We start from the raw sequence: 22653 nt of genomic DNA on the forward strand, positions 1-22653 counted from the left end.
GCCGCACCAAGGCCTACAACCGAAACCCACTGTGGAGACATAGCAAAAGATTGCCGCAGGGAAGACATTTTCCAGAAACTTTGGAAGCTCTGTCGATGACAGTTCTGCAGTGTGCGTGTGTTCAAGCTGTGCACAACGCGTTTTGAATCTGCATAACCACACCCTCCATCCCCATTGTGACAGCACGTGAAGGTTCCGTGTGACAAAGCAAGCTCCATTTCCAGCTCCCTATTCCAAAAATCCATTTAATATATGGTCCCCAAATAGGGGACGTATCAGATAAGAACAGACACTACGCTTGATCTTGAGCCATTTGGCCGAGAAGCGATGATCAGAAATGGTTTGCCACTTGGGCCGCACCAAGGCCTACAACCGAAACCCACTGTGGAGACATAGCAAACGATTGCCGCAGGGAAGACATTTTCCAGAAACTCTGGAAGTTCTGTAGATGACAGTTCTGCGGTGTGCGTGTGTTCAAGCTGTGCACAACGCGTTTTGAATCTGCATAATCACACCCTCCATCCCCATTGTGACAGCACGTGAAGGTTCCGTGTGAAAAAGCAAGCTCCATTTCCAGCTCCCTATTCCAAAAATCCATTTAATATATGGTCCCCAAATAGGGGACGTATCAGATAAGAACAGACACTACGCTTGATCTTGAGCCATTTGGCCGAGAAGCGATGATCAGAAATGGTTTGCCACTTGGACCGCCCCAAGGCCTACAACCGAAACCCACTGTGGAGACATAGCAAAAGATTGCCGCAGGGAAGACATTTTCCAGAAACTCTGGAAGCTCTGTCGATGACAGCTCTGCGGTGTGCGTGTGTTCAAGCTGTGCACAACGCGTTTTGAATCTGCATAACCACACCCTCCATCCCCATTGTGACAGCACGTGAAGGTTCCGTGCGACAAAGCAAGCTCCATTTCCAGCTCCCTATTCCAAAAATCCATTTAATATATGGTCCCCAAATAGGGGACGTATCAGATAAGAACAGACACTACGCTTGATCTTGAGCCATTTGGCCGAGAAGCGATGATCAGAAATGGTGTGCCACTTGGGCCGCACCAAGGCCTACAACCGAAACCCACTGTGGAGACATAGCAAAAGATTGCCGCAGGGAAGACATTTTCCAGAAACTCTGGAAGCTCTGTAGATGACAGTTCTGCGGTGTGCGTGTGTTCAAGCTGTGCACAATGCGTTTTGAATCTGCATAACCACACCCTCCATCCCCATTGTGACAGCAAGTGAAGGTTCCGTGCGACAAAGCAAGCTCCATTTCCAGCTCCCTATTCCAAAAATCTATTTAATATATGGTCCCCAAATAGGGTACGTATCAGATAAGAACAGACACTACGCTTGATCTTGAGCCATTTGGCCGAGATGCGATGATCAGAAATGGTTTGCCACTTGGGCCGCACCAAGGCCTACAACCGAAACCCACTGTGGAGACATAGCAAAAGATTGCCGCAGGGAAGACATTTTCCAGAAACTCTGGAAGCTCTGTAGATGACAGTTCTGCGGTGTGCGTGTGTTCAAGCTGTGCACAACGCGTTTTGAATCTGCATAACCACACCCTCCATCCCCATTGTGACAGCACGTGAAGGTTCCATGCGACAAAGCAAGCTCCATTTCCAGCTCCCTATTCCAAAAATCTATTTAATATATGGTCCCCAAATAGGGGACGTATCAGATAAGAACAGACACTACGCTTGATCTTGAGCCATTTGGCCGAGAAGCGATGATCAGAAATGGTTTGCCACTTGGGCCGCACCAAGGCCTACAACCGAAACCCACTGTGGAGACATAGCAAAAGATTACCGCAGGGAAGACATTTTCCAGAAACTCTGGAAGCTTTTCGATGACAGTTCTGCGGTGTGCGTGTGTTCAAGCTGTGCACAACGCGTTTTGAATCTGCATAACCACACCCTCCATCCCCATTGTGACAGCACGTGAAGGTTCCGTGCGACAAAGCAAGCTCCATTTCCAGCTCCCTATTCCAAAAATCTATTTAATATATGGTCCCCAAATAGGGGACGTATCAGATAAGAACAGACACTACGCTTGATCTTGAGCCATTTGGCCGAGAAGCGATGATCAGAAATGGTTTGCCACTTGGGCCGCACCAAGGCCTACAACCGAAACCCACTGTGGAGACATAGCAAAAGATTGCCGCAGGGAAGACATTTTCCAGAAACTTTGGAAGCTCTGTCGATGACAGTTCTGCAGTGTGCGTGTGTTCAAGCTGTGCACAACGCGTTTTGAATCTGCATAACTACACCCTCCATCCCCATTGTGACAGCACGTGAAGGTTCCGTGTGACAAAGCAAGCTCCATTTCCAGCTCCCTATTCCAAAAATCCATTTAATATATGGTCCCCAAATAGGGGACGTATCAGATAAGAACAGACACTACGCTTGATCTTGAGCCATTTGGCCGAGAAGCGATGATCAGAAATGGTTTGCCACTTGGGCCGCACCAAGGCCTACAACCGAAACCCACTGTGGAGACATAGCAAACGATTGCCGCAGGGAAGACATTTTCCAGAAACTCTGGAAGTTCTGTAGATGACAGTTCTGCGGTGTGCGTGTGTTCAAGCTGTGCACAACGCGTTTTGAATCTGCATAACCACACCCTCCATCCCCATTGTGACAGCACGTGAAGGTTCCGTGCGACAAAGCAAGCTCCATTTCCAGCTCCCTATTCCAAAAATCTATTTAATATATGGTCCCCAAATAGGGGACGTATCAGATAAGAACAGACACTACGCTTGATCTTGAGCCATTTGGCCGAGAAGCGATGATCAGAAATGGTTTGCCACTTGGGCCGCCCCAAGGCCTACAACCGAAACCCACTGTGGACACATAGCAAAAGATTGCCGCAGGGAAGACATTTTCCAGAAACTCTGGAAGCTCTGTCGATGACAGTTCTGCGGTGTGCGTGTGTTCAAGCTGTGCACAACGCGTTTTGAATCTGCATAACCACACCCTCCATCCCCATTGTGACAGCACGTGAAGGTTCCGTGCGACAAAGCAAGCTCCATTTCCAGCTCCCTATTCCAAAAATCTATTTAATATATGGTCCCCAAATAGGGGACGTATCAGATAAGAACAGACACTACGCTTGATCTTGAGCCATTTGGCCAAGAAGCGATGATCAGAAATGGTTTGCCACTTGGGCCGCACCAAGGCCTACAACCGAAACGCACTGTGGAGACATAGCAAAAGATTGCCGCAGGGAAGACATTTTCCAGAAACTCTGGAAGCTCTGTCGATGACAGTTCTGCGGTGTGCGTGTGTTCAAGCTGTGCACAACGCGTTTTGAATCTGCATAACCACACCCTCCATCCCCATTGTGACAGCATGTGAAGGTTCCGTCCGACGAAGCAAGCTCCATTTCCAGCTCCGTATTCCAAAAATCCATTTAATATATGGTCCCCAAATAGGGGACGTATCAGATAAGAACAGACACTACGCTTGATCTTGAGCCATTTGGCCGAGAAGCGATGATCAGAAATGGTTTGCCACTTGAGCCTCACCAAGGCCTACAACCGTAACCCACTGTGGAGACATAGCAAAAGATTGCCGCAGGGAAGACATTTTCCAGAAACCCTGGAAGCTCTGTAGATGACAGTTCTGCGGTGTGCGTGTGTTCAAGCTGTGCACAACGCGTTTTGAATCTGCATAACCACACCCTCCATCCCCATTGTGACAGCACGTGAAGGTTTTGTGCGACAAAGCAAGCTCCATTTCCAGCTCCCTATTCCAAAAATCTATTTAATATATGGTCCCCAAATAGGGGACGTATCAGATAAGAACAGACACTACGCTTGATCTTGAGCCATTTGGCCGAGAAACGATGATCAGAAATGGTTTGCCACTTGGGCCGCACCAAGGCCTACAACCGAAACCCACTGTGGAGACATAGCAAAAGATTGCCGCAGGGAAGACATTTTCCAGAAACTCTGGAAGCTTTGTCGATGACAGTTCTGCGGTGTGCGTGTGTTCAAGCTGTGCACAACGCGTTTTGAATCTGCATAATCACACCCTCCATCCCCATTGTGACAGCACGTGAAGGTTCCGTGTGACAAAGCAAGCTCCATTTCCAGCTCCCTATTCCAAAAATCCATTTAATATATGGTCCCCAAATAGGAGACGTATCAGATAAGAACAGACACTACGCTTGATCTTGAGCCATTTGGCCGAGAAGCGATGATCAGAAATGGTTTGCCACTTGGGCCGCCCCAAGGCCTACAACCGAAACCCACTGTGGAGACATAGCAAAAGATTGCCGCAGGGAAGACATTTTCCAGAAACTCTGGAAGCTCTGTCGATGACAGTTCTGCGGTGTGCGTGTGTTCAAGCTGTGCACAACGCGTTTTGAATCTGCATAACCACACCCTCCATCCCCATTGTGACAGCACGTGAAGGTTCCGTGCGACAAAGCAAGCTCCATTTCCAGCTCCCTATTCCAAAAATCCATTTAATATATGGTCCCCAAATAGGGGACGTATCAGATAAGAACAGACACTACGCTTGATCTTGAGCCATTTGGCCGAGAAGCGATGATCAGAAATGGTGTGCCACTTGGGCCGCACCAAGGCCTACAACCGAAACCCACTGTGGAGACATAGCAAAAGATTGCCGCAGGGAAGACATTTTCCAGAAGCTCTGGAAGCTCTGTAGATGACAGTTCTGCGGTGTGCGTGTGTTCAAGCTGTGCACAACGCGTTTTGAATCTGCATAACCACACCCTCCATCCCCATTGTGACAGCACATGAAGGTTCCATGCGACAAAGCAAGCTCCATTTCCAGCTCCCTATTCCAAAAATCTATTTAATATATGGTCCCCAAATAGGGGTTGTATCAGATAAGAACAGACACTACGCTTGATCTTGAGCCATTTGGCCAAGAAGCGATGATCAGAAATGGTTTGCCACTTGGGCCGCACCAAGGCCTACAACCGAAACCCACTGTGGAGACATAGCAAAAGATTGCCGCAGGGAAGACATTTTCCAGAAACTCTGGAAGCTCTGTAGATGACAGTTCTGCGGTGTGCGTGTGTTCAAGCTGTGCACAACGCGTTTTGAATCTGCATAACACCACCCTCCATCCCCATTGTGACAGCACGTGAAGGTTCCGTGCGACAAAGCAAGCTCCGTTTCCAGCTCCCTATTCCAAAAATCCATTTAATATTTGGTCCCCAAATAGGGGACGTATCAGATAAGAACAGACTCTACGCTTGATCTTGAGCCATTTGGCCGAGAAGCGATGATCAGAAATGGTTTGCCACTTGGGCCGCACCAAGGCCTACAACCGAAACCCACTGTGGAGACATAGCAAAAGATTGCCGCAGGGAAGACATTTTCCAGAAACTTTGGAAGCTCTGTAGATGACAGTTCTGCGGTGTGCGTGTGTTCAAGCTGTATACAACGTGTTTCGAATCTGCATAACCACACCCTCCATCCCCATTGTGACAGCACGTGAAGGTTCCGTGTGACAAAGCAAGCTCCATTTCCAGCTCCCTATTCCAAAAATCCATTTAATATATGGTCCCCAAATAGGGGACGTATCAGATAAGAACAGACACTACGCTTGATCTTGAGCCATTTGGCCGAGAAGCGATGATCAGAAATGGTTTGCCACTTGGGCCGCACCAAGGCCTACAACCGAAACCCACTGTGGAGACATAGCAAAAGATTGCCGCAGGGAAGACATTTTCCAGAAACTCTGGAAGCTCTGTCGATGACAGTTCTGCGGTGTGCGTGTGTTCAAGCTGTGCACAACGCGTTTTGAATCTGCATAACCACACCCTCCATCCCCATTGTGACAGCACGTGAAGGTTCCGTGCGACAAAGCAAGCTCCATTTCCAGCTCCCTATTCCAAAAATCTATTTAATATATGGTCCCCAAATAGGGGACTTATCAGATAAGAACAGACACTCCGCTTGATCTTGAGCCACTTGGCCAAGAAGCGATGATCAGAAATGGTTTGCCACTTGGGCCGCACCAGGGCCTACAACCAAAACCCACTGTAGAGACATAGCAAAAGATTGCCGCAGGGAAGACATTTTCCAGAAACTCTGGAAGCTCTGTCGATGACAGTTCTGCGGTGTGCGTGTGTTCAAGCTGTGCACAACGCGTTTTGAATCTGCATAACCACACCCTCCATCCCCATTGTGACAGCATGTGAAGGTTCCGTGCGACAAAGCAAGCTCCATTTCCAGCTCCGTATTCCAAAAATCCATTTAATATATGGTCCCCAAATAGGGGACGTATCAGATAAGAACAGACACTACGCTTGATCTTGAGCCATTTGGCCGAAAGCGATGATCAGAAATGGTTTGCCACTTAGGCCTCACCAAGGCCTACAACCGTAACCCACTGTGGAGACATAGCAAAAGATTGCCGCAGGGAAGACATTTTCCAGAAACTCTGGAAGCTCTGTAGATGACAGTTCTGCGGTGTGCGTGTGTTCAAGCTGTGCACAACGCGTTTTGAATCTGCATAACCACACCCTCCATCCCCATTGTGACAGCACGTGAAGGTTCTGTGCGACAAAGCAAGCTCCATTTCCAGCTCCCTATTCCAAAAATCTATTTAATATATGGTCCCCAAATAGGGGACGTATCAGATAAGAACAGACACTACGCTTGATCTTGAGCCATTTGGCCGAGAAACGATGATCAGAAATGGTTTGCCACTTGGGCCGCACCAAGGCCTACAACCGAAACCCACTGTGGAGACATAGCAAAAGATTGCCGCAGGGAAGACATTTTCCAGAAACTCTGGAAGCTTTGTCGATGACAGTTCTGCGGTGTGCGTGTGTTCAAGCTGTGCACAACGCGTTTTGAATCTGCATAATCACTCCCTCCATCCCCATTGTGACAGCACGTGAAGGTTCCGTGTGACAAAGCAAGCTCCATTTCCAGCTCCCTATTCCAAAAATCAATTTAATAAATGGTCCCCAAATAGGGGACGTATCAGATAAGAACAGACACTACGCTTGATCTTGAGCCATTTGGCCGAGAAGCGATGATCAGAAATGGTTTGCCACTTGGACCGCCCCAAGGCCTACAACCGAAACCCACTGTGGAGACATAGCAAAAGATTGCCGCAGGGAAGACATTTTCCAGAAACTCTGGAAGCTCTGTCGATGACAGTTCTGCGGTGTGCGTGTGTTCAAGCTGTGCACAACGCGTTTTGAATCTGCATAACCACACGCTCCATCCCCATTGTGACAGCACGTGAAGGTTCCGTGCGACAAAGCAAGCTCCATTTCCAGCTCCCTATTCCAAAAATCCATTTAATATATGGTCCCCAAATAGGGGACGTATCAGATAAGAACAGACACTACGCTTGATCTTGAGCCATTTGGCCGAGAAGCGATGATCAGAAATGGTGTGCCACTTGGGCCGCACCAAGGCCTACAACCGAAACCCACTGTGGAGACATAGCAAAAGATTGCCGCAGGGAAGACATTTTCCAGAAACTCTGGAAGCTCTGTAGATGACAGTTCTGCGGTGTGCGTGTGTTCAAGCTGTGCACAATGCGTTTTGAATCTGCATAACCACACCCTCCATCCCCATTGTGACAGCACGTGAAGGTTCCATGCGACAAAGCAAGCTCCATTTCCAGCTCCCTATTCCAAAAATCTATTTAATATATGGTCCCCAAATAGGGGACGTATCAGATAAGAACAGACACTACGCTTGATCTTGAGCCATTTGGCCGAGAAGCGATGATCAGAAATGGTTTGCCACTTGGGCCGCCCCAAGGCCTACAACCGAAACCCACTGTGGAGACATAGCAAAAGATTGCCGCAGGGAAGACATTTTCCAGAAACTCTGGAAGCTCTGTAGATGACAGTTCTGCAGTGTGCGTGTGTTCAAGCTGTGCACAACGCGTTTTGAATCTGCATAACCACACCCTCCATCCCCATTGTGACAGCACGTGAAGGTTCCGTGCGACAAAGCAAGCTCCATTTCCCGCTCCCTATTCCAAAAATCCATTTAATATATGGTCCCCAAATAGGGGACGTATCATATAAGAACAGACTCTACGCTTGATCTTGAGCCATTTGGCCGAGAAGCGATGATCAGAAATGGTTTGCCACTTGGGCCGCACCAAGGCCTACAACCGAAACCCACTGTGGAGACATAGCAAAAGATTGCCGCAGGGAAGACATTTTCCAGAAACTTTGGAAGCTCTGTAGATGACAGTTCTGCGGTGTGCGTGTGTTCAAGCTGTATACAACGCGTTTCGAATCTGCATAACCACACCCTCCATCCCCATTGTGACAGCACGTGAAGGTTCCGTGCGACAAAGCAAGCTCCATTTCCAGCTCCCTATTCCAAAAATCCATTTAATATTTGGTCCCCAAATAGGGGACGTATCAGATAAGAACAGACTCTACGCTTGATCTTGAGCCATTTGGCCGAGAAGCGATGATCAGAAATGGTTTGCCACTTGGGCCGCACCAAGGCCTACAACCGAAACCCACTGTGGAGACATAGCAAAAGATTGCCGCAGGGAAGACATTTTCCAGAAACTCTGGAATTTCTGTAGATGACAGTTCTGCGGTGTGCGTGTGTTCAAGCTGTGCACAACGCGTTTTGAATCTGCATAACCACACCCTCCATCCCCATTGTGACAGCACGTGAAGGTTCCGTGCGACAAAGCAAGCTCCATTTCCAGCTCCCTATTCCAAAAATCTATTTAATATATGGTCCCCAAATAGGGGACGTATCAGATAAGAACAGACACTACGCTTGATCTTGAGCCATTTGGCCAAGAAGCGATGATCAGAAATGGTTTGCCACTTGGGCCGCACCAAGGCCTACAACCGAAACCCACTGTAGAGACATAGCAAAAGATTGCCGCAGGGAAGACATTTTCCAGAAACTCTGGAAGCTCTATCGATGACAGTTCTGCGGTGTGCGTGTGTTCAAGCTGTGCACAACGCGTTTTGAATCTGCATAACCACACCCTCCATCCCCATTGTGACAGCACGTGAAGGTTCCGTGCGACAAAGCAAGCTCCATTTCCAGCTCCCTATTCCAAAAATCCATTTAATATATGGTCCCCAAATAGGGGACGTATCAGATAAGAACAGACACTACGCTTGATCTTGAGCCATTTGGCCGAGAAGCGATGATCAGAAATGGTGTGCCACTTGGGCCGCACCAAGGCCTACAACCGAAACCCACTGTGGAGACATAGCAAAAGATTGCCGCAGGGAAGACATTTTCCAGAAACTCTGGAAGCTCTGTAGATGACAGTTCTGCGGTGTGCGTGTGTTCAAGCTGTGCACAATGCGTTTTGAATCTGCATAACCACACCCTCCATCCCCATTGTGACAGCAAGTGAAGGTTCCGTGCGACAAAGCAAGCTCCATTTCCAGCTCCCTATTCCAAAAATCTAGTTAATATATGGTCCCCAAATAGGGTACGTATCAGATAAGAACAGACACTACGCTTGATCTTGATCCATTTGGCCGAGAAGCGATGATCAGAAATGGTTTGCCACTTGGGCCGCACCAAGGCCTACAACCGAAACCCACTGTGGAGACATAGCAAAAGATTGCCGCAGGGAAGACATTTTCCAGAAACTCTGGAAGCTCTGTAGATGACAGTTCTGCGGTGTGCGTGTGTTCAAGCTGTGCACAACGCGTTTTGAATCTGCATAACCACACCCTCCATCCCCATTGTGACAGCACGTGAAGGTTCCATGCGACAAAGCAAGCTCCATTTCCAGCTCCCTATTCCAAAAATCTATTTAATATATGGTCCCCAAATAGGGGACGTATCAGATAAGAACAGACACTACGCTTGATCTTGAGCCATTTGGCCGAGAAGCGATGATCAGAAATGGTTTGCCACTTGGGCTTCACCAAGGCCTACAACCGAAACCCACTGTGGAGACATAGCAAAAGATTGCCGCAGGGAAGACATTTTCCAGAAACTCTGGAAGCTCTGTAGATGACAGTTCTGCGGTGTGCGTGTGTTCAAGCTGTGCACAACGCGTTTTGAATCTGCATAACCACACCCTCCATCCCCATTGTGACAGCACGTGAAGGTTCCGTGCGACAAAGCAAGCTCCGTTTCCAGCTCCCTATTCCAAAAATCTATTTAATATATGGTCCCCAAATAGGGGACGTATCAGATAAGAACAGACACTACGCTTGATCTTGATCCATTTGGCCGAGAAGCGATGATCAGAAATGGTTTGCCACTTGGGCCGCCCCAAGGCCTACAACCGAAACCCACTGTGGAGACATAGCAAAAGATTGCCGCAGGGAAGACATTTTCCAGAAACTCTGGAAGCTCTGTAGATGACAGTTCTGCAGTGTGCGTGTGTTCAAGCTGTGCACAACGCGTTTTGAATCTGCATAACCACACCCTCCATCCCCATTGTGACAGCACGTGAAGGTTCCATGCGACAAAGCAAGCTCCATTTCCAGCTCCCTATTCCAAAAATCTATTTAATATATGGTCCCCAAATAGGGGACGTATCAGATAAGAACAGACACTACGCTTGATCTTGAGCCATTTGGCCGAGAAGCGATGATCAGAAATGGTTTGCCACTGGGGCCGCCCCAAGGCCTACAACCGAAACCCACTGTGGAGACATAGCAAAAGATTGCCGCAGGGAAGACATTTTCCAGAAACTCTGGAAGCTCTGTCGATGACAGTTCTGCGGTGTGCGTGTGTTCAAGCTGTGCACAACGCGTTTTGAATCTGCATAACCACACCCTCCATCCCCATTGTGACAGCACGTGAAGGTTCCGTGCGACAAAGCAAGCTCCATTTCCAGCTCCCTATTCCAAAAATCCATTTAATATATGGTCCCCAAATAGGGGACGTATCAGATAAGAACAGACACTACGCTTGATCTTGAGCCATTTGGCCGAGAAGCGATGATCAGAAATGGTGTGCCACTTGGGCCGCACCAAGGCCTACAACCGAAACCCACTGTGGAGACATAGCAAAAGATTGCCGCAGGGAAGACATTTTCCAGAAACTCTGGAAGCTCTGTCGATGACAGTTCTGCGGTGTGCGTGTGTTCAAGCTGTGCACAACGTGTTTTGAATCTGCATAACCACACCCTTCATCCCCATTGTGACAGCAAGTGAAGGTTCCGTGCGACAAAGCAAGCTCCATTTCCAGTTCCCTATTCCAAAAATCTATTTAATATATGGTCCCCAAATAGGGTACGTATCAGATAAGAACAGACACTACGCTTGATCTTGAGCCATTTGGCCGAGAAGAGATGATCAGAAATGGTTTGCCACTTGGGCCGCACCAAGGCCTACAACCGAAACCCACTGTGGAGACATAGCAAAAGATTGCCGCAGGGAAGACATTTTCCAGAAAATCTGGAAGCTCTGTAGATGACAGTTCTGCGGTGTGCGTGTGTTCAAGCTGTGCACAACGCGTTTTGAATCTGCATAACCACACCCTCCATCCCCATTGTGACAGCACATGAAGGTTCCATGCGACAAAGCAAGCTCCATTTCCAGCTCCCTATTCCAAAAATCTATTTAATATATGGTCCCCAAATAGGGGACGTATCAGATAAGAACAGACACTACGCTTGATCTTGAGCCATTTGGCCGAGAAGCGATGATCAGAAATGGTTTGCCCCTTGGGCCGCACCAAGGCCTACAACCGAAACCCACTGTGGAGACATATCAAAAGATTGCCGCAGGGAAGACATTTTCCAGAAACTCTGGAAGCTCTGTAGATGACAGTTCTGCGGTGTGCGTGTGTTCAAGCTGTGCACAACGCGTTTTGAATCTGCATAACACCACCCTCCATCCCCATTGTGACAGCACGTGAAGGTTCCGTGCGACAAAGCAAGCTCCATTTCCCGCTCCCTATTCCAAAAATCCATTTAATATATGGTCCCCAAATAGGGGACGTATCATATAAGAACAGACTCTACGCTTGATCTTGAGCCATTTGGCCGAGAAGCGATGATCAGAAATGGTTTGCCACTTGGGCCGCACCAAGGCCTACAACCGAAACCCACTGTGGAGACATAGCAAAAGATTGCCGCAGGGAAGACATTTTCCAGAAACTTTGGAAGCTCTGTAGATGACAGTTCTGCGGTGTGCGTGTGTTCAAGCTGTATACAACGCGTTTCGAATCTGCATAACCACACCCTCCATCCCCATTGTGACAGCACGTGAAGGTTCCGTGCGACAAAGCAAGCTCCATTTCCAGCTCCCTATTCCAAAAATCCATTTAATATTTGGTCCCCAAATAGGGGACGTATCAGATAAGAACAGACTCTACGCTTGATCTTGAGCCATTTGGCCGAGAAGCGATGATCAGAAATGGTTTGCCACTTGGGCCGCACCAAGGCCTACAACCGAAACCCACTGTGGAGACATAGCAAAAGATTGCCGCAGGGAAGACATTTTCCAGAAACTCTGGAATTTCTGTAGATGACAGTTCTGCGGTGTGCGTGTGTTCAAGCTGTGCACAACGCGTTTTGAATCTGCATAACCACACCCTCCATCCCCATTGTGACAGCACGTGAAGGTTCCGTGCGACAAAGCAAGCTCCATTTCCAGCTCCCTATTCCAAAAATCTATTTAATATATGGTCCCCAAATAGGGGACGTATCAGATAAGAACAGACACTACGCTTGATCTTGAGCCATTTGGCCAAGAAGCGATGATCAGAAATGGTTTGCCACTTGGGCCGCACCAAGGCCTACAACCGAAACCCACTGTAGAGACATAGCAAAAGATTGCCGCAGGGAAGACATTTTCCAGAAACTCTGGAAGCTCTGTCGATGACAGTTCTGCGGTGTGCGTGTGTTCAAGCTGTGCACAACGCGTTTTGAATCTGCATAACCACACCCTCCATCCCCATTGTGACAGCACGTGAAGGTTCCGTGCGACAAAGCAAGCTCCATTTCCAGCTCCCTATTCCAAAAATCCATTTAATATATGGTCCCCAAATAGGGGACGTATCAGATAAGAACAGACACTACGCTTGATCTTGAGCCATTTGGCCGAGAAGCGATGATCAGAAATGGTGTGCCACTTGGGCCGCACCAAGGCCTACAACCGAAACCCACTGTGGAGACATAGCAAAAGATTGCCGCAGGGAAGACATTTTCCAGAAACTCTGGAAGCTCTGTAGATGACAGTTCTGCGGTGTGCGTGTGTTCAAGCTGTGCACAATGCGTTTTGAATCTGCATAACCACACCCTCCATCCCCATTGTGACAGCAAGTGAAGGTTCCGTGCGACAAAGCAAGCTCCATTTCCAGCTCCCTATTCCAAAAATCTAGTTAATATATGGTCCCCAAATAGGGTACGTATCAGATAAGAACAGACACTACGCTTGATCTTGAGCCATTTGGCCGAGAAGCGATGATCAGAAATGGTTTGCCACTTGGGCCGCACCAAGGCCTACAACCGAAACCCACTGTGGAGACATAGCAAAAGATTGCCGCAGGGAAGACATTTTCCAGAAACTCTGGAAGCTCTGTAGATGACAGTTCTGCGGTGTGCGTGTGTTCAAGCTGTGCACAACGCGTTTTGAATCTGCATAACCACACCCTCCATCCCCATTGTGACAGCACGTGAAGGTTCCATGCGACAAAGCAAGCTCCATTTCCAGCTCCCTATTCCAAAAATCTATTTAATATATGGTCCCCAAATAGGGGACGTATCAGATAAGAACAGACACTACGCTTGATCTTGAGCCATTTGGCCGAGAAGCGATGATCAGAAATGGTTTGCCACTTGGGCTTCACCAAGGCCTACAACCGAAACCCACTGTGGAGACATAGCAAAAGATTGCCGCAGGGAAGACATTTTCCAGAAACTCTGGAAGCTCTGTAGATGACAGTTCTGCGGTGTGCGTGTGTTCAAGCTGTGCACAACGCGTTTTGAATCTGCATAACCACACCCTCCATCCCCATTGTGACAGCACGTGAAGGTTCCGTGCGACAAAGCAAGCTCCGTTTCCAGCTCCCTATTCCAAAAATCAATTTAATATATGGTCCCCAAATAGGGGACGTATCAGATAAGAACAGACACTACGCTTGATCTTGAGCCATTTGGCTGAGAATCGATGATCAGAAATGGTTTGCCATTTGGGCCGCACCAAGGCCTACAACCGAAACCCACTGTGGAGACATAGCAAAAGATTGCCGCAGGGAAGACATTTTCCAGAAACTTTGGAAGCTCTGTAGATGACAGTTCTGCGGTGTGCGTGTGTTCAAGCTGTATACAACGCGTTTCGAATCTACATAACCACACCCTCCATCCCCATTGTGACAGCACGTGAAGGTTCCGTGCGACAAAGCAAGCTCCATTTCCAGCTCCCTATTCCAAAAATCAATTTAATATATGGTCCCCAAATAGGGGACGTATCAGATAAGAACAGACTCTACGCTTGATCTTGAGCCATTTGGCCAAGAAGCGATGATCAGAAATGGTTTGCCACTTGGGCCGCACCAAGGCCTACAACCGAAACCCACTGTGGAGACATAGCAAAAGATTGCCGCAGGGAAGACATTTTCCAGAAACTCTGGAAGTTCTGTAGATGACAGTTCTGCGGTGTGCGTGTGTTCAAGCTGTGCACAACGCGTTTTGAATCTGCATAACCACACCCTCCATCCCCATTGTGACAGCACGTGAAGGTTCCGTGCGACAAAGCAAGCTCCATTTCCAGCTCCCTATTCCAAAAATCTATTTAATATATGGTCCCCAAATAGGGGACGTATCAGATAAGAACAGACACTACGCTTGATCTTGAGCCATTTGGCCAAGAAGCGATGATCAGAAATGGTTTGCCACTTGGGCCGCACCAAGGCCTACAACCGAAACCCACTGTGGAGACATAGCAAAAGATTGCCGCAGGGAAGACATTTTCCAGAAACTCTGGAAGCTCTGTCGATGACAGTTCTGCGGTGTGCGTGTGTTCAAGCTGTGCACAACGCGTTTTGAATCTGCATAACCACACCCTCCATCCCCATTGTGACAGCATGTGAAGGTTCCGTGCGACAAAGCAAGCTCCATTTCCAGCTCCGTATTCCAAAAATCCATTTAATATATGGTCCCCAAATAGGGGACGTATCAGATAAGAACAGACACTACGCTTGATCTTGAGCCATTTGGCCGAGAAGCGATGATCAGAAATGGTTTGCCACTTAGGCCTCACCAAGGCCTACAACCGTAACCCACTGTGGAGACATAGCAAAAGATTGCCGCAGGGAAGACATTTTCCAGAAACTCTGGAAGCTCTGTAGATGACAGTTCTGCGGTGTGCGTGTGTTCAAGCTGTGCACAACGCGTTTTGAATCTGCATAACCACACCCTCCATCCCCATTGTGACAGCACGTGAAGGTTCTGTGCGACAAAGCAAGCTCCATTTCCAGCTCCCTATTCCAAAAATCTATTTAATATATGGTCCCCAAATAGGGGACGTATCAGATAAGAACAGACACTACGCTTGATCTTGAGCCATTTGGCCGAGAAACGATGATCAGAAATGGTTTGCCACTTGGGCCGCACCAAGGCCTACAACCGAAACCCACTGTGGAGACATAGCAAAAGATTGCCGCAGGGAAGACATTTTCCAGAAACTCTGGAAGCTTTGTCGATGACAGTTCTGCGGTGTGCGTGTGTTCAAGCTGTGCACAACGCGTTTTGAATCTGTATAATCACACCCTCCATCCCCATTGTGACAGCACGTGAAGGTTCCGTGTGACAAAGCAAGCTCCATTTCCAGCTCCCTATTCCAAAAATCCATTTAATATATGGTCCCCAAATAGGGGACGTATCAGATAAGAACAGACACTACACTTGATCTTGAGCCATTTGGCCGAGAAGCGATGATCAGAAATGGTGTGCCACTTGGGCCGCACCAAGGCCTACAACCGAAACCCACTGTGGAGACATAGCAAAAGATTGCCGCAGGGAAGACATTTTCCAGAAACTGTGGAAGCACTGTAGATGACAGTTCTGCGGTGTGCGTGTGTTCAAGCTGTGCACAACGCGTTTTGAATCTGCATAACCACACCCTCCATCCCCATTGTGACAGCAAGTGAAGGTTCCGTGCGACAAAGCAAGCTCCATTTCCAGTTCCCTATTCCAAAAATCTATTTAATATATGGTCCCCAAATAGGGGACGTATCAGATAAGAACAGACACTACGCTTGATCTTGAGCCATTTGGCCGAGAAGCGATGATCAGAAATGGTTTGCCACTTGGGCCGCACCAAGGCCTACAACCGAAACCCACTGTGGAGACATAGCAAAAGATTGCCGCAGGGAAGACATTTTCCAGAAACTCTGGAAGCTCTGTAGATGACAGTTCTGCGGTGTGCGTGTGTTCAAGCTGTGCACAACGCGTTTTGAATCTGCATAACCACACCCTTCATCCCCATTGTGACAGTACGTGAAGGTTCCATGCGACAAAGCAAGCTCCATTTCCAGCTCCCTATTCTAAAAATCTATTTAATATATGGTCCCCAAATAGGGGATGTATCAGATAAGAACAGACACTACGCTTGATCTTGAGCCATTTGGCCGAGAAGCGATGATCAGAAATGGTTTGCCACTTGGGCCGCACCAAGGCCTACAACCGAAACCCACTGTGGAGACATAGCAAAAGATTGCCGCAGGGAAGACATTTTCCAGAAACTTTGGAAGCTCTGTAGATGACAGTTCTGCGGTGTGCGTGTGTTCAAGCTGTATACAACGCGTTTCGAATCTACATAACCACACCCTCCATCCCCATTGTGACAGCACGTGAAGGTTCCGTGCGACAAAGCAAGCTCCATTTCCAGCTCCCTATTCCAAAAATCCATTTAATATATGGTCCCCAAATAGGGGACGTATCAGATAAGAACAGACTCTACGCTTGATCTTGAGCCATTTGGCCGAGAAGCGATGATCAGAAATGGTTTGCCACTTGGGCCGCACCAAGGCCTACAACCGAAACCCACTGTGGAGACATAGCAAAAGATTGCCGCAGGGAAGACATTTTCCAGAAACTCTGGAAGTTCTGTAGATGACAGTTCTGCGGTGTGCGTGTGTTCAAGCTGTGCACAACGCGTTTTGAATCTGCATAACCACACCCTCCATCCCCATTGTGACAGCACGTGAAGGTTCCGTGCGACAAAGCAAGCTCCATTTCCAGCTCCGTATTCCAAAAATCCATTTAATATATGGTCCCCAAATAGGGGACGTATCAGATAAGAACAGACACTACGCTTGATCTTGAGCCATTTGGCCGAGAAGCGATGATCAGAAATGGTTTGCCACTTAGGCCTCACCAAGGCCTACAACCGTAACCCACTGTGGAGACATAGCAAAAGATTGCCGCAGGGAAGACATTTTCCAGAAACTCTGGAAGCTCTGTCGATGACAGTTCTGCGGTGTGCGTGTGTTCAAGCTGTGCACAACGCGTTTTGAATCTGCATAACCACACCCTCCATCCCCATTGTGACAGCATGTGAAGGTTCCGTGCGACAAAGCAAGCTCCATTTCCAGCTCCGTATTCCAAAAATCCATTTAATATATGGTCCCCAAATAGGGGACGTATCAGATAAGAACAGACACTACGCTTGATCTTGAGCCATTTGGCCGAGAAGCGATGATCAGAAATGGTTTGCCACTTAGGCCTCACCAAGGCCTACAACCGTAACCCACTGTGGAGACATAGCAAAAGATTGCCGCAGGGAAGACATTTTCCAGAAACTCTGGAAGCTCTGTAGATGACAGTTCTGCGGTGTGCGTGTGTTCAAGCTGTGCACAACGCGTTTTGAATCTGCATAACCACACCCTCCATCCCCATTGTGACGGCACGTGAAGGTTCTGTGCGACAAAGCAAGCTCCATTTCCAGCTCCCTATTCCAAAAATCTATTTAATATATGGTCCCCAAATAGGGGACGTATCAGATAAGAACAGACACTACGCTTGATCTTGAGCCATTTGGCCGAGAAACGATGATCAGAAATGGTTTGCCACTTGGGCCGCACCAAGGCCTACAACCGAAACCCACTGTGGAGACATAGCAAAAGATTGCCGCAGGGAAGACATTTTCCAGAAACTCTGGAAGCTTTGTCGATGACAGTTCTGCGGTGTGCGTGTGTTCAAGCTGTGCACAACGCGTTTTGAATCTGTATAATCACACCCTCCATCCCCATTGTGACAGCACGTGAAGGTTCCGTGTGACAAAGCAAGCTCCATTTCCAGCTCCCTATTCCAAAAATCCATTTAATATATGGTCCCCAAATAGGGGACGTATCAGATAAGAACAGACACTACACTTGATCTTGAGCCATTTGGCCGAGAAGCGATGATCAGAAATGGTGTGCCACTTGGGCCGCACCAAGGCCTACAACCGAAACCCACTGTGGAGACATAGCAAAAGATTGCCGCAGGGAAGACATTTTCCAGAAACTCTGGAAGCACTGTAGATGACAGTTCTGCGGTGTGCGTGTGTTCAAGCTGTGCACAACGCGTTTTGAATCTGCATAACCACACCCTCCATCCCCATTGTGACAGCAAGTGAAGGTTCCGTGCGACAAAGCAAGCTCCATTTCCAGTTCCCTATTCCAAAAATCTATTTAATATATGGTCCCCAAATAGGGGACGTATCAGATAAGAACAGACACTACGCTTGATCTTGAGCCATTTGGCCGAGAAGCGATGATCAGAAATGGTTTGCCACTTGGGCCGCACCAAGGCCTACAACCGAAACCCACTGTGGAGACATAGCAAAAGATTGCCGCAGGGAAGACATTTTCCAGAAACTCTGGAAGCTCTGTAGATGACAGTTCTGCGGTGTGCGTGTGTTCAAGCTGTGCACAACGCGTTTTGAATCTGCATAACCAAACCCTCCATCCCCATTGTGACAGTACGTGAAGGTTCCATGCGACAAAGCAAGCTCCATTTCCAGCTCCCTATTCTAAAAATCTATTTAATATATGGTCCCCAAATAGGGGATGTATCAGATAAGAACAGACACTACGCTTGATCTTGAGCCATTTGGCCGAGAAGCGATGATCAGAAATGGTTTGCCACTTGGGCCGCACCAAGGCCTACAACCGAAACCCACTGTGGAGACATAGCAAAAGATTGCCGCAGGGAAGACATTTTCCAGAAACTTTGGAAGCTCTGTAGATGACAGTTCTGCGGTGTGCGTGTGTTCAAGCTGTATACAACGCGTTTCGAATCTACATAACCACACCCTCCATCCCCATTGTGACAGCACGTGAAGGTTCCGTGCGACAAAGCAAGCTCCATTTCCAGCTCCCTATTCCAAAAATCCATTTAATATATGGTCCCCAAATAGGGGACGTATCAGATAAGAACAGACTCTACGCTTGATCTTGAGCCATTTGGCCGAGAAGCGATGATCAGAAATGGTTTGCCACTTGGGCCGCACCAAGGCCTACAACCGAAACCCACTGTGGAGACATAGCAAAAGATTGCCGCAGGGAAGACATTTTCCAGAAACTCTGGAAGCTCTGTCGATGACAGTTCTGCGGTGTGCGTGTGTTCAAGCTGTGCACAACGCGTTTTGAATCTGCATAACCACACCCTCCATCCCCATTGTGACAGCATGTGAAGGTTCCGTGCGACAAAGCAAGCTCCATTTCCAGCTCCGTATTCCAAAAATCCATTTAATATATGGTCCCCAAATAGGGGACGTATCAGATAAGAACAGACACTACGCTTGATCTTGAGCCATTTGGCCGAGAAGCGATGATCAGAAATGGTTTGCCACTTAGGCCTCACCAAGGCCTACAACCGTAACCCACTGTGGAGACATAGCAAAAGATTACCGCAGGGAAGACATTTTCCAGAAACTCTGGAAGCTCTGTAGATGACAGTTCTGCGGTGTGCGTGTGTTCAAGCTGTGCACAACGCGTTTTGAATCTGCATAACCACACCCTCCATCCCCATTGTGACAGCACGTGAAGGTTCTGTGTGACAAAGCAAGCTCCATTTCCAGCTCCCTATTCCAAAAATCTATTTAATATATGGTCCCCAAATAGGGGACGTATCAGATAAGAACAGACACTACGCTTGATCTTGAGCCATTTGGCCGAGAAACGATGATCAGAAATGGTTTGCCACTTGGGCCGCACCAAGGCCTACAACCGAAACCCACTGTGGAGACATAGCAAAAGATTGCCGCAGGGAAGACATTTTCCAGAAACTCTGGAAGCTCTGTCGATGACAGTTCTGCGGTGTGCGTGTGTTCAAGCTGTGCACAACGCGTTTTGAATCTGCATAACCACACCCTCCATCCCCATTGTGACAGCATGTGAAGGTTCCGTGCGACAAAGCAAGCTCCATTTCCAGCTCCGTATTCCAAAAATCCATTTAATATATGGTCCCCAAATAGGGGACGTATCAGATAAGAACAGACACTACGCTTGATCTTGAGCCATTTGGCCGAGAAGCGATGATCAGAAATGGTTTGCCACTTAGGCCTCACCAAGGCCTACAACCGTAACCCACTGTGGAGACATAGCAAAAGATTGCCGCAGGGAAGACATTTTCCAGAAACTCTGGAAGCTCTGTAGATGACAGTTCTGCGGTGTGCGTGTGTTCAAGCTGTGCACAACGCGTTTTGAATCTGTATAATCACACCCTCCATCCCCATTGTGACAGCACGTGAAGGTTCCGTGTGACAAAGCAAGCTCCATTTCCAGCTCCCTATTCCAAAAATCCATTTAATATATGGTCCCCAAATAGGGGACGTATCAGATAAGAACAGACACTACACTTGATCTTGAGCCATTTGGCCGAGAAGCGATGATCAGAAATGGTGTGCCACTTGGGCCGCACCAAGGCCTACAACCGAAACCCACTGTGGAGACATAGCAAAAGATTGCCGCAGGGAAGACATTTTCCAGAAACTCTGGAAGCACTGTAGATGACAGTTCTGCGGTGTGCGTGTGTTCAAGCTGTGCACAACGCGTTTTGAATCTGCATAACCACACCCTCCATCCCCATTGTGACAGCAAGTGAAGGTTCCGTGCGACAAAGCAAGCTCCATTTCCAGTTCCCTATTCCAAAAATCTATTTAATATATGGTCCCCAAATAGGGGACGTATCAGATAAGAACAGACACTACGCTTGATCTTGAGCCATTTGGCCGAGAAGCGATGATCAGAAATGGTTTGCCACTTGGGCCGCACCAAGGCCTACAACCGAAACCCACTGTGGAGACATAGCAAAAGATTGCCGCAGGGAAGACATTTTCCAGAAACTCTGGAAGCTCTGTAGATGACAGTTCTGCGGTGTGCGTGTGTTCAAGCTGTGCACAACGCGTTTTGAATCTGCATAACCAAACCCTCCATCCCCATTGTGACAGTACGTGAAGGTTCCATGCGACAAAGCAAGCTCCATTTCCAGCTCCCTATTCTAAAAATCTATTTAATATATGGTCCCCAAATAGGGGATGTATCAGATAAGAACAGACACTACGCTTGATCTTGAGCCATTTGGCCGAGAAGCGATGATCAGAAATGGTTTGCCACTTGGGCCGCACCAAGGCCTACAACCGAAACCCACTGTGGAGACATAGCAAAAGATTGCCGCAGGGAAGACATTTTCCAGAAACTTTGGAAGCTCTGTAGATGACAGTTCTGCGGTGTGCGTGTGTTCAAGCTGTATACAACGCGTTTCGAATCTACATAACCACACCCTCCATCCCCATTGTGACAGCACGTGAAGGTTCCGTGCGACAAAGCAAGCTCCATTTCCAGCTCCCTATTCCAAAAATCCATTTAATATATGGTCCCCAAATAGGGGACGTATCAGATAAGAACAGACTCTACGCTTGATCTTGAGCCATTTGGCCGAGAAGCGATGATCAGAAATGGTTTGCCACTTGGGCCGCACCAAGGCCTACAACCGAAACCCACTGTGGAGACATAGCAAAAGATTGCCGCAGGGAAGACATTTTCCAGAAACTCTGGAAGTTCTGTAGATGACAGTTCTGCGGTGTGCGTGTGTTCAAGCTGTGCACAACGCGTTTTGAATCTGCATAACCACACCCTCCATCCCCATTGTGACAGCACGTGAAGGTTCCGTGCGACAAAGCAAGCTCCATTTCCAGCTCCCTATTCCAAAAATCTATTTAATATATGGTCCCCAAATAGGGGACGTATCAGATAAGAACAGACACTACGCTTGATCTTGAGCCATTTGACCAAGAAGCGATGATCAGAAATGGTTTGCCACTTGGGCCGCACCAAGGCCTACAACCGAAACCCACTGTGGAGACATAGCAAAAGATTGCCGCAGGGAAGACATTTTCCAGAAACTCTGGAAGCTCTGTCGATGACAGTTCTGCGGTGTGCGTGTGTTCAAGCTGTGCACAACGCGTTTTGAATCTGCATAACCACACCCTCCATCCCCATTGTGACAGCATGTGAAGGTTTCGTGCGACAAAGCAAGCTCCATTTCCAGCTCCGTATTCCAAAAATCCATTTAATATATGGTCCCCAAATAGGGGACGTATCAGATAAGAACAGACACTACGCTTGATCTTGAGCCATTTGGCCGAGAAGCGATGATCAGAAATGGTTTGCCACTTAGGCCTCACCAAGGCCTACAACCGTAACCCACTGTGGAGACATAGCAAAAGATTGCCGCAGGGAA

General features: G+C 48.1%; 64 pseudogenes; all 64 read right to left on the minus strand.

The window, feature by feature from the left end:
- Window positions 1–153: 153 nt before the first annotated feature.
- On the minus strand, window positions 154–329 carry LOC143760782 (U2 spliceosomal RNA; annotated as a pseudogene).
- Window positions 330–504: 175 nt separating this feature from the next.
- LOC143759427 (U2 spliceosomal RNA) lies at window positions 505–682 on the minus strand (annotated as a pseudogene).
- A 177-nt stretch (window positions 683–859) lies between these two features.
- Window positions 860–1035, minus strand: LOC143759909 (U2 spliceosomal RNA; annotated as a pseudogene).
- A 177-nt stretch (window positions 1036–1212) lies between these two features.
- LOC143762730 (U2 spliceosomal RNA) lies at window positions 1213–1388 on the minus strand (annotated as a pseudogene).
- Window positions 1389–1565: 177 nt separating this feature from the next.
- Window positions 1566–1741, minus strand: LOC143761243 (U2 spliceosomal RNA; annotated as a pseudogene).
- Window positions 1742–1917: 176 nt separating this feature from the next.
- LOC143759583 (U2 spliceosomal RNA) lies at window positions 1918–2093 on the minus strand (annotated as a pseudogene).
- A 175-nt stretch (window positions 2094–2268) lies between these two features.
- Window positions 2269–2446, minus strand: LOC143759382 (U2 spliceosomal RNA; annotated as a pseudogene).
- A 177-nt stretch (window positions 2447–2623) lies between these two features.
- On the minus strand, window positions 2624–2799 carry LOC143759585 (U2 spliceosomal RNA; annotated as a pseudogene).
- A 177-nt stretch (window positions 2800–2976) lies between these two features.
- Window positions 2977–3152, minus strand: LOC143760106 (U2 spliceosomal RNA; annotated as a pseudogene).
- Window positions 3153–3327: 175 nt separating this feature from the next.
- Window positions 3328–3505, minus strand: LOC143759436 (U2 spliceosomal RNA; annotated as a pseudogene).
- Window positions 3506–3682: 177 nt separating this feature from the next.
- On the minus strand, window positions 3683–3858 carry LOC143759799 (U2 spliceosomal RNA; annotated as a pseudogene).
- Window positions 3859–4032: 174 nt separating this feature from the next.
- LOC143761684 (U2 spliceosomal RNA) lies at window positions 4033–4211 on the minus strand (annotated as a pseudogene).
- Window positions 4212–4388: 177 nt separating this feature from the next.
- On the minus strand, window positions 4389–4564 carry LOC143759910 (U2 spliceosomal RNA; annotated as a pseudogene).
- Window positions 4565–4741: 177 nt separating this feature from the next.
- On the minus strand, window positions 4742–4917 carry LOC143762980 (U2 spliceosomal RNA; annotated as a pseudogene).
- A 177-nt stretch (window positions 4918–5094) lies between these two features.
- LOC143761718 (U2 spliceosomal RNA) lies at window positions 5095–5270 on the minus strand (annotated as a pseudogene).
- A 177-nt stretch (window positions 5271–5447) lies between these two features.
- LOC143760783 (U2 spliceosomal RNA) lies at window positions 5448–5623 on the minus strand (annotated as a pseudogene).
- A 177-nt stretch (window positions 5624–5800) lies between these two features.
- Window positions 5801–5976, minus strand: LOC143762888 (U2 spliceosomal RNA; annotated as a pseudogene).
- Window positions 5977–6151: 175 nt separating this feature from the next.
- LOC143762977 (U2 spliceosomal RNA) lies at window positions 6152–6328 on the minus strand (annotated as a pseudogene).
- Window positions 6329–6505: 177 nt separating this feature from the next.
- LOC143760550 (U2 spliceosomal RNA) lies at window positions 6506–6681 on the minus strand (annotated as a pseudogene).
- A 175-nt stretch (window positions 6682–6856) lies between these two features.
- LOC143759815 (U2 spliceosomal RNA) lies at window positions 6857–7034 on the minus strand (annotated as a pseudogene).
- A 174-nt stretch (window positions 7035–7208) lies between these two features.
- On the minus strand, window positions 7209–7387 carry LOC143759250 (U2 spliceosomal RNA; annotated as a pseudogene).
- A 177-nt stretch (window positions 7388–7564) lies between these two features.
- Window positions 7565–7740, minus strand: LOC143761244 (U2 spliceosomal RNA; annotated as a pseudogene).
- A 177-nt stretch (window positions 7741–7917) lies between these two features.
- Window positions 7918–8093, minus strand: LOC143762332 (U2 spliceosomal RNA; annotated as a pseudogene).
- A 177-nt stretch (window positions 8094–8270) lies between these two features.
- Window positions 8271–8446, minus strand: LOC143761679 (U2 spliceosomal RNA; annotated as a pseudogene).
- A 177-nt stretch (window positions 8447–8623) lies between these two features.
- On the minus strand, window positions 8624–8799 carry LOC143760107 (U2 spliceosomal RNA; annotated as a pseudogene).
- Window positions 8800–8976: 177 nt separating this feature from the next.
- LOC143759912 (U2 spliceosomal RNA) lies at window positions 8977–9152 on the minus strand (annotated as a pseudogene).
- A 177-nt stretch (window positions 9153–9329) lies between these two features.
- Window positions 9330–9505, minus strand: LOC143763056 (U2 spliceosomal RNA; annotated as a pseudogene).
- Window positions 9506–9682: 177 nt separating this feature from the next.
- LOC143761245 (U2 spliceosomal RNA) lies at window positions 9683–9858 on the minus strand (annotated as a pseudogene).
- A 177-nt stretch (window positions 9859–10035) lies between these two features.
- On the minus strand, window positions 10036–10211 carry LOC143762934 (U2 spliceosomal RNA; annotated as a pseudogene).
- Window positions 10212–10388: 177 nt separating this feature from the next.
- On the minus strand, window positions 10389–10564 carry LOC143761246 (U2 spliceosomal RNA; annotated as a pseudogene).
- A 177-nt stretch (window positions 10565–10741) lies between these two features.
- Window positions 10742–10917, minus strand: LOC143759913 (U2 spliceosomal RNA; annotated as a pseudogene).
- Window positions 10918–11093: 176 nt separating this feature from the next.
- LOC143762314 (U2 spliceosomal RNA) lies at window positions 11094–11270 on the minus strand (annotated as a pseudogene).
- Window positions 11271–11447: 177 nt separating this feature from the next.
- LOC143760614 (U2 spliceosomal RNA) lies at window positions 11448–11623 on the minus strand (annotated as a pseudogene).
- Window positions 11624–11800: 177 nt separating this feature from the next.
- On the minus strand, window positions 11801–11976 carry LOC143761929 (U2 spliceosomal RNA; annotated as a pseudogene).
- Window positions 11977–12153: 177 nt separating this feature from the next.
- LOC143761682 (U2 spliceosomal RNA) lies at window positions 12154–12329 on the minus strand (annotated as a pseudogene).
- Window positions 12330–12506: 177 nt separating this feature from the next.
- Window positions 12507–12682, minus strand: LOC143760109 (U2 spliceosomal RNA; annotated as a pseudogene).
- A 177-nt stretch (window positions 12683–12859) lies between these two features.
- LOC143759914 (U2 spliceosomal RNA) lies at window positions 12860–13035 on the minus strand (annotated as a pseudogene).
- Window positions 13036–13212: 177 nt separating this feature from the next.
- Window positions 13213–13388, minus strand: LOC143762469 (U2 spliceosomal RNA; annotated as a pseudogene).
- A 177-nt stretch (window positions 13389–13565) lies between these two features.
- LOC143761247 (U2 spliceosomal RNA) lies at window positions 13566–13741 on the minus strand (annotated as a pseudogene).
- Window positions 13742–13918: 177 nt separating this feature from the next.
- LOC143761708 (U2 spliceosomal RNA) lies at window positions 13919–14094 on the minus strand (annotated as a pseudogene).
- Window positions 14095–14271: 177 nt separating this feature from the next.
- LOC143761375 (U2 spliceosomal RNA) lies at window positions 14272–14447 on the minus strand (annotated as a pseudogene).
- Window positions 14448–14624: 177 nt separating this feature from the next.
- On the minus strand, window positions 14625–14800 carry LOC143760110 (U2 spliceosomal RNA; annotated as a pseudogene).
- Window positions 14801–14975: 175 nt separating this feature from the next.
- LOC143759283 (U2 spliceosomal RNA) lies at window positions 14976–15153 on the minus strand (annotated as a pseudogene).
- Window positions 15154–15330: 177 nt separating this feature from the next.
- Window positions 15331–15506, minus strand: LOC143760551 (U2 spliceosomal RNA; annotated as a pseudogene).
- A 174-nt stretch (window positions 15507–15680) lies between these two features.
- LOC143760164 (U2 spliceosomal RNA) lies at window positions 15681–15859 on the minus strand (annotated as a pseudogene).
- A 176-nt stretch (window positions 15860–16035) lies between these two features.
- LOC143818962 (U2 spliceosomal RNA) lies at window positions 16036–16212 on the minus strand (annotated as a pseudogene).
- A 175-nt stretch (window positions 16213–16387) lies between these two features.
- Window positions 16388–16565, minus strand: LOC143762455 (U2 spliceosomal RNA; annotated as a pseudogene).
- Window positions 16566–16742: 177 nt separating this feature from the next.
- LOC143761609 (U2 spliceosomal RNA) lies at window positions 16743–16918 on the minus strand (annotated as a pseudogene).
- Window positions 16919–17095: 177 nt separating this feature from the next.
- Window positions 17096–17271, minus strand: LOC143760228 (U2 spliceosomal RNA; annotated as a pseudogene).
- A 175-nt stretch (window positions 17272–17446) lies between these two features.
- On the minus strand, window positions 17447–17624 carry LOC143759284 (U2 spliceosomal RNA; annotated as a pseudogene).
- Window positions 17625–17799: 175 nt separating this feature from the next.
- On the minus strand, window positions 17800–17977 carry LOC143759826 (U2 spliceosomal RNA; annotated as a pseudogene).
- Window positions 17978–18151: 174 nt separating this feature from the next.
- Window positions 18152–18330, minus strand: LOC143760177 (U2 spliceosomal RNA; annotated as a pseudogene).
- Window positions 18331–18506: 176 nt separating this feature from the next.
- LOC143818964 (U2 spliceosomal RNA) lies at window positions 18507–18683 on the minus strand (annotated as a pseudogene).
- Window positions 18684–18860: 177 nt separating this feature from the next.
- LOC143762479 (U2 spliceosomal RNA) lies at window positions 18861–19036 on the minus strand (annotated as a pseudogene).
- A 177-nt stretch (window positions 19037–19213) lies between these two features.
- Window positions 19214–19389, minus strand: LOC143761610 (U2 spliceosomal RNA; annotated as a pseudogene).
- Window positions 19390–19564: 175 nt separating this feature from the next.
- On the minus strand, window positions 19565–19742 carry LOC143759285 (U2 spliceosomal RNA; annotated as a pseudogene).
- Window positions 19743–19919: 177 nt separating this feature from the next.
- On the minus strand, window positions 19920–20095 carry LOC143761413 (U2 spliceosomal RNA; annotated as a pseudogene).
- A 175-nt stretch (window positions 20096–20270) lies between these two features.
- On the minus strand, window positions 20271–20448 carry LOC143759286 (U2 spliceosomal RNA; annotated as a pseudogene).
- A 174-nt stretch (window positions 20449–20622) lies between these two features.
- Window positions 20623–20801, minus strand: LOC143760188 (U2 spliceosomal RNA; annotated as a pseudogene).
- A 176-nt stretch (window positions 20802–20977) lies between these two features.
- Window positions 20978–21154, minus strand: LOC143759234 (U2 spliceosomal RNA; annotated as a pseudogene).
- Window positions 21155–21331: 177 nt separating this feature from the next.
- LOC143762480 (U2 spliceosomal RNA) lies at window positions 21332–21507 on the minus strand (annotated as a pseudogene).
- Window positions 21508–21684: 177 nt separating this feature from the next.
- LOC143761611 (U2 spliceosomal RNA) lies at window positions 21685–21860 on the minus strand (annotated as a pseudogene).
- Window positions 21861–22037: 177 nt separating this feature from the next.
- Window positions 22038–22213, minus strand: LOC143762449 (U2 spliceosomal RNA; annotated as a pseudogene).
- A 175-nt stretch (window positions 22214–22388) lies between these two features.
- On the minus strand, window positions 22389–22566 carry LOC143763104 (U2 spliceosomal RNA; annotated as a pseudogene).
- Between the last annotated feature and the right edge of the window lie 87 nt (window positions 22567–22653).

Source organism: Ranitomeya variabilis, chromosome 3 (assembly GCF_051348905.1).
Source record: "Ranitomeya variabilis isolate aRanVar5 chromosome 3, aRanVar5.hap1, whole genome shotgun sequence".
In the NCBI taxonomy this organism is placed as follows: domain Eukaryota; kingdom Metazoa; phylum Chordata; class Amphibia; order Anura; family Dendrobatidae; genus Ranitomeya; species Ranitomeya variabilis.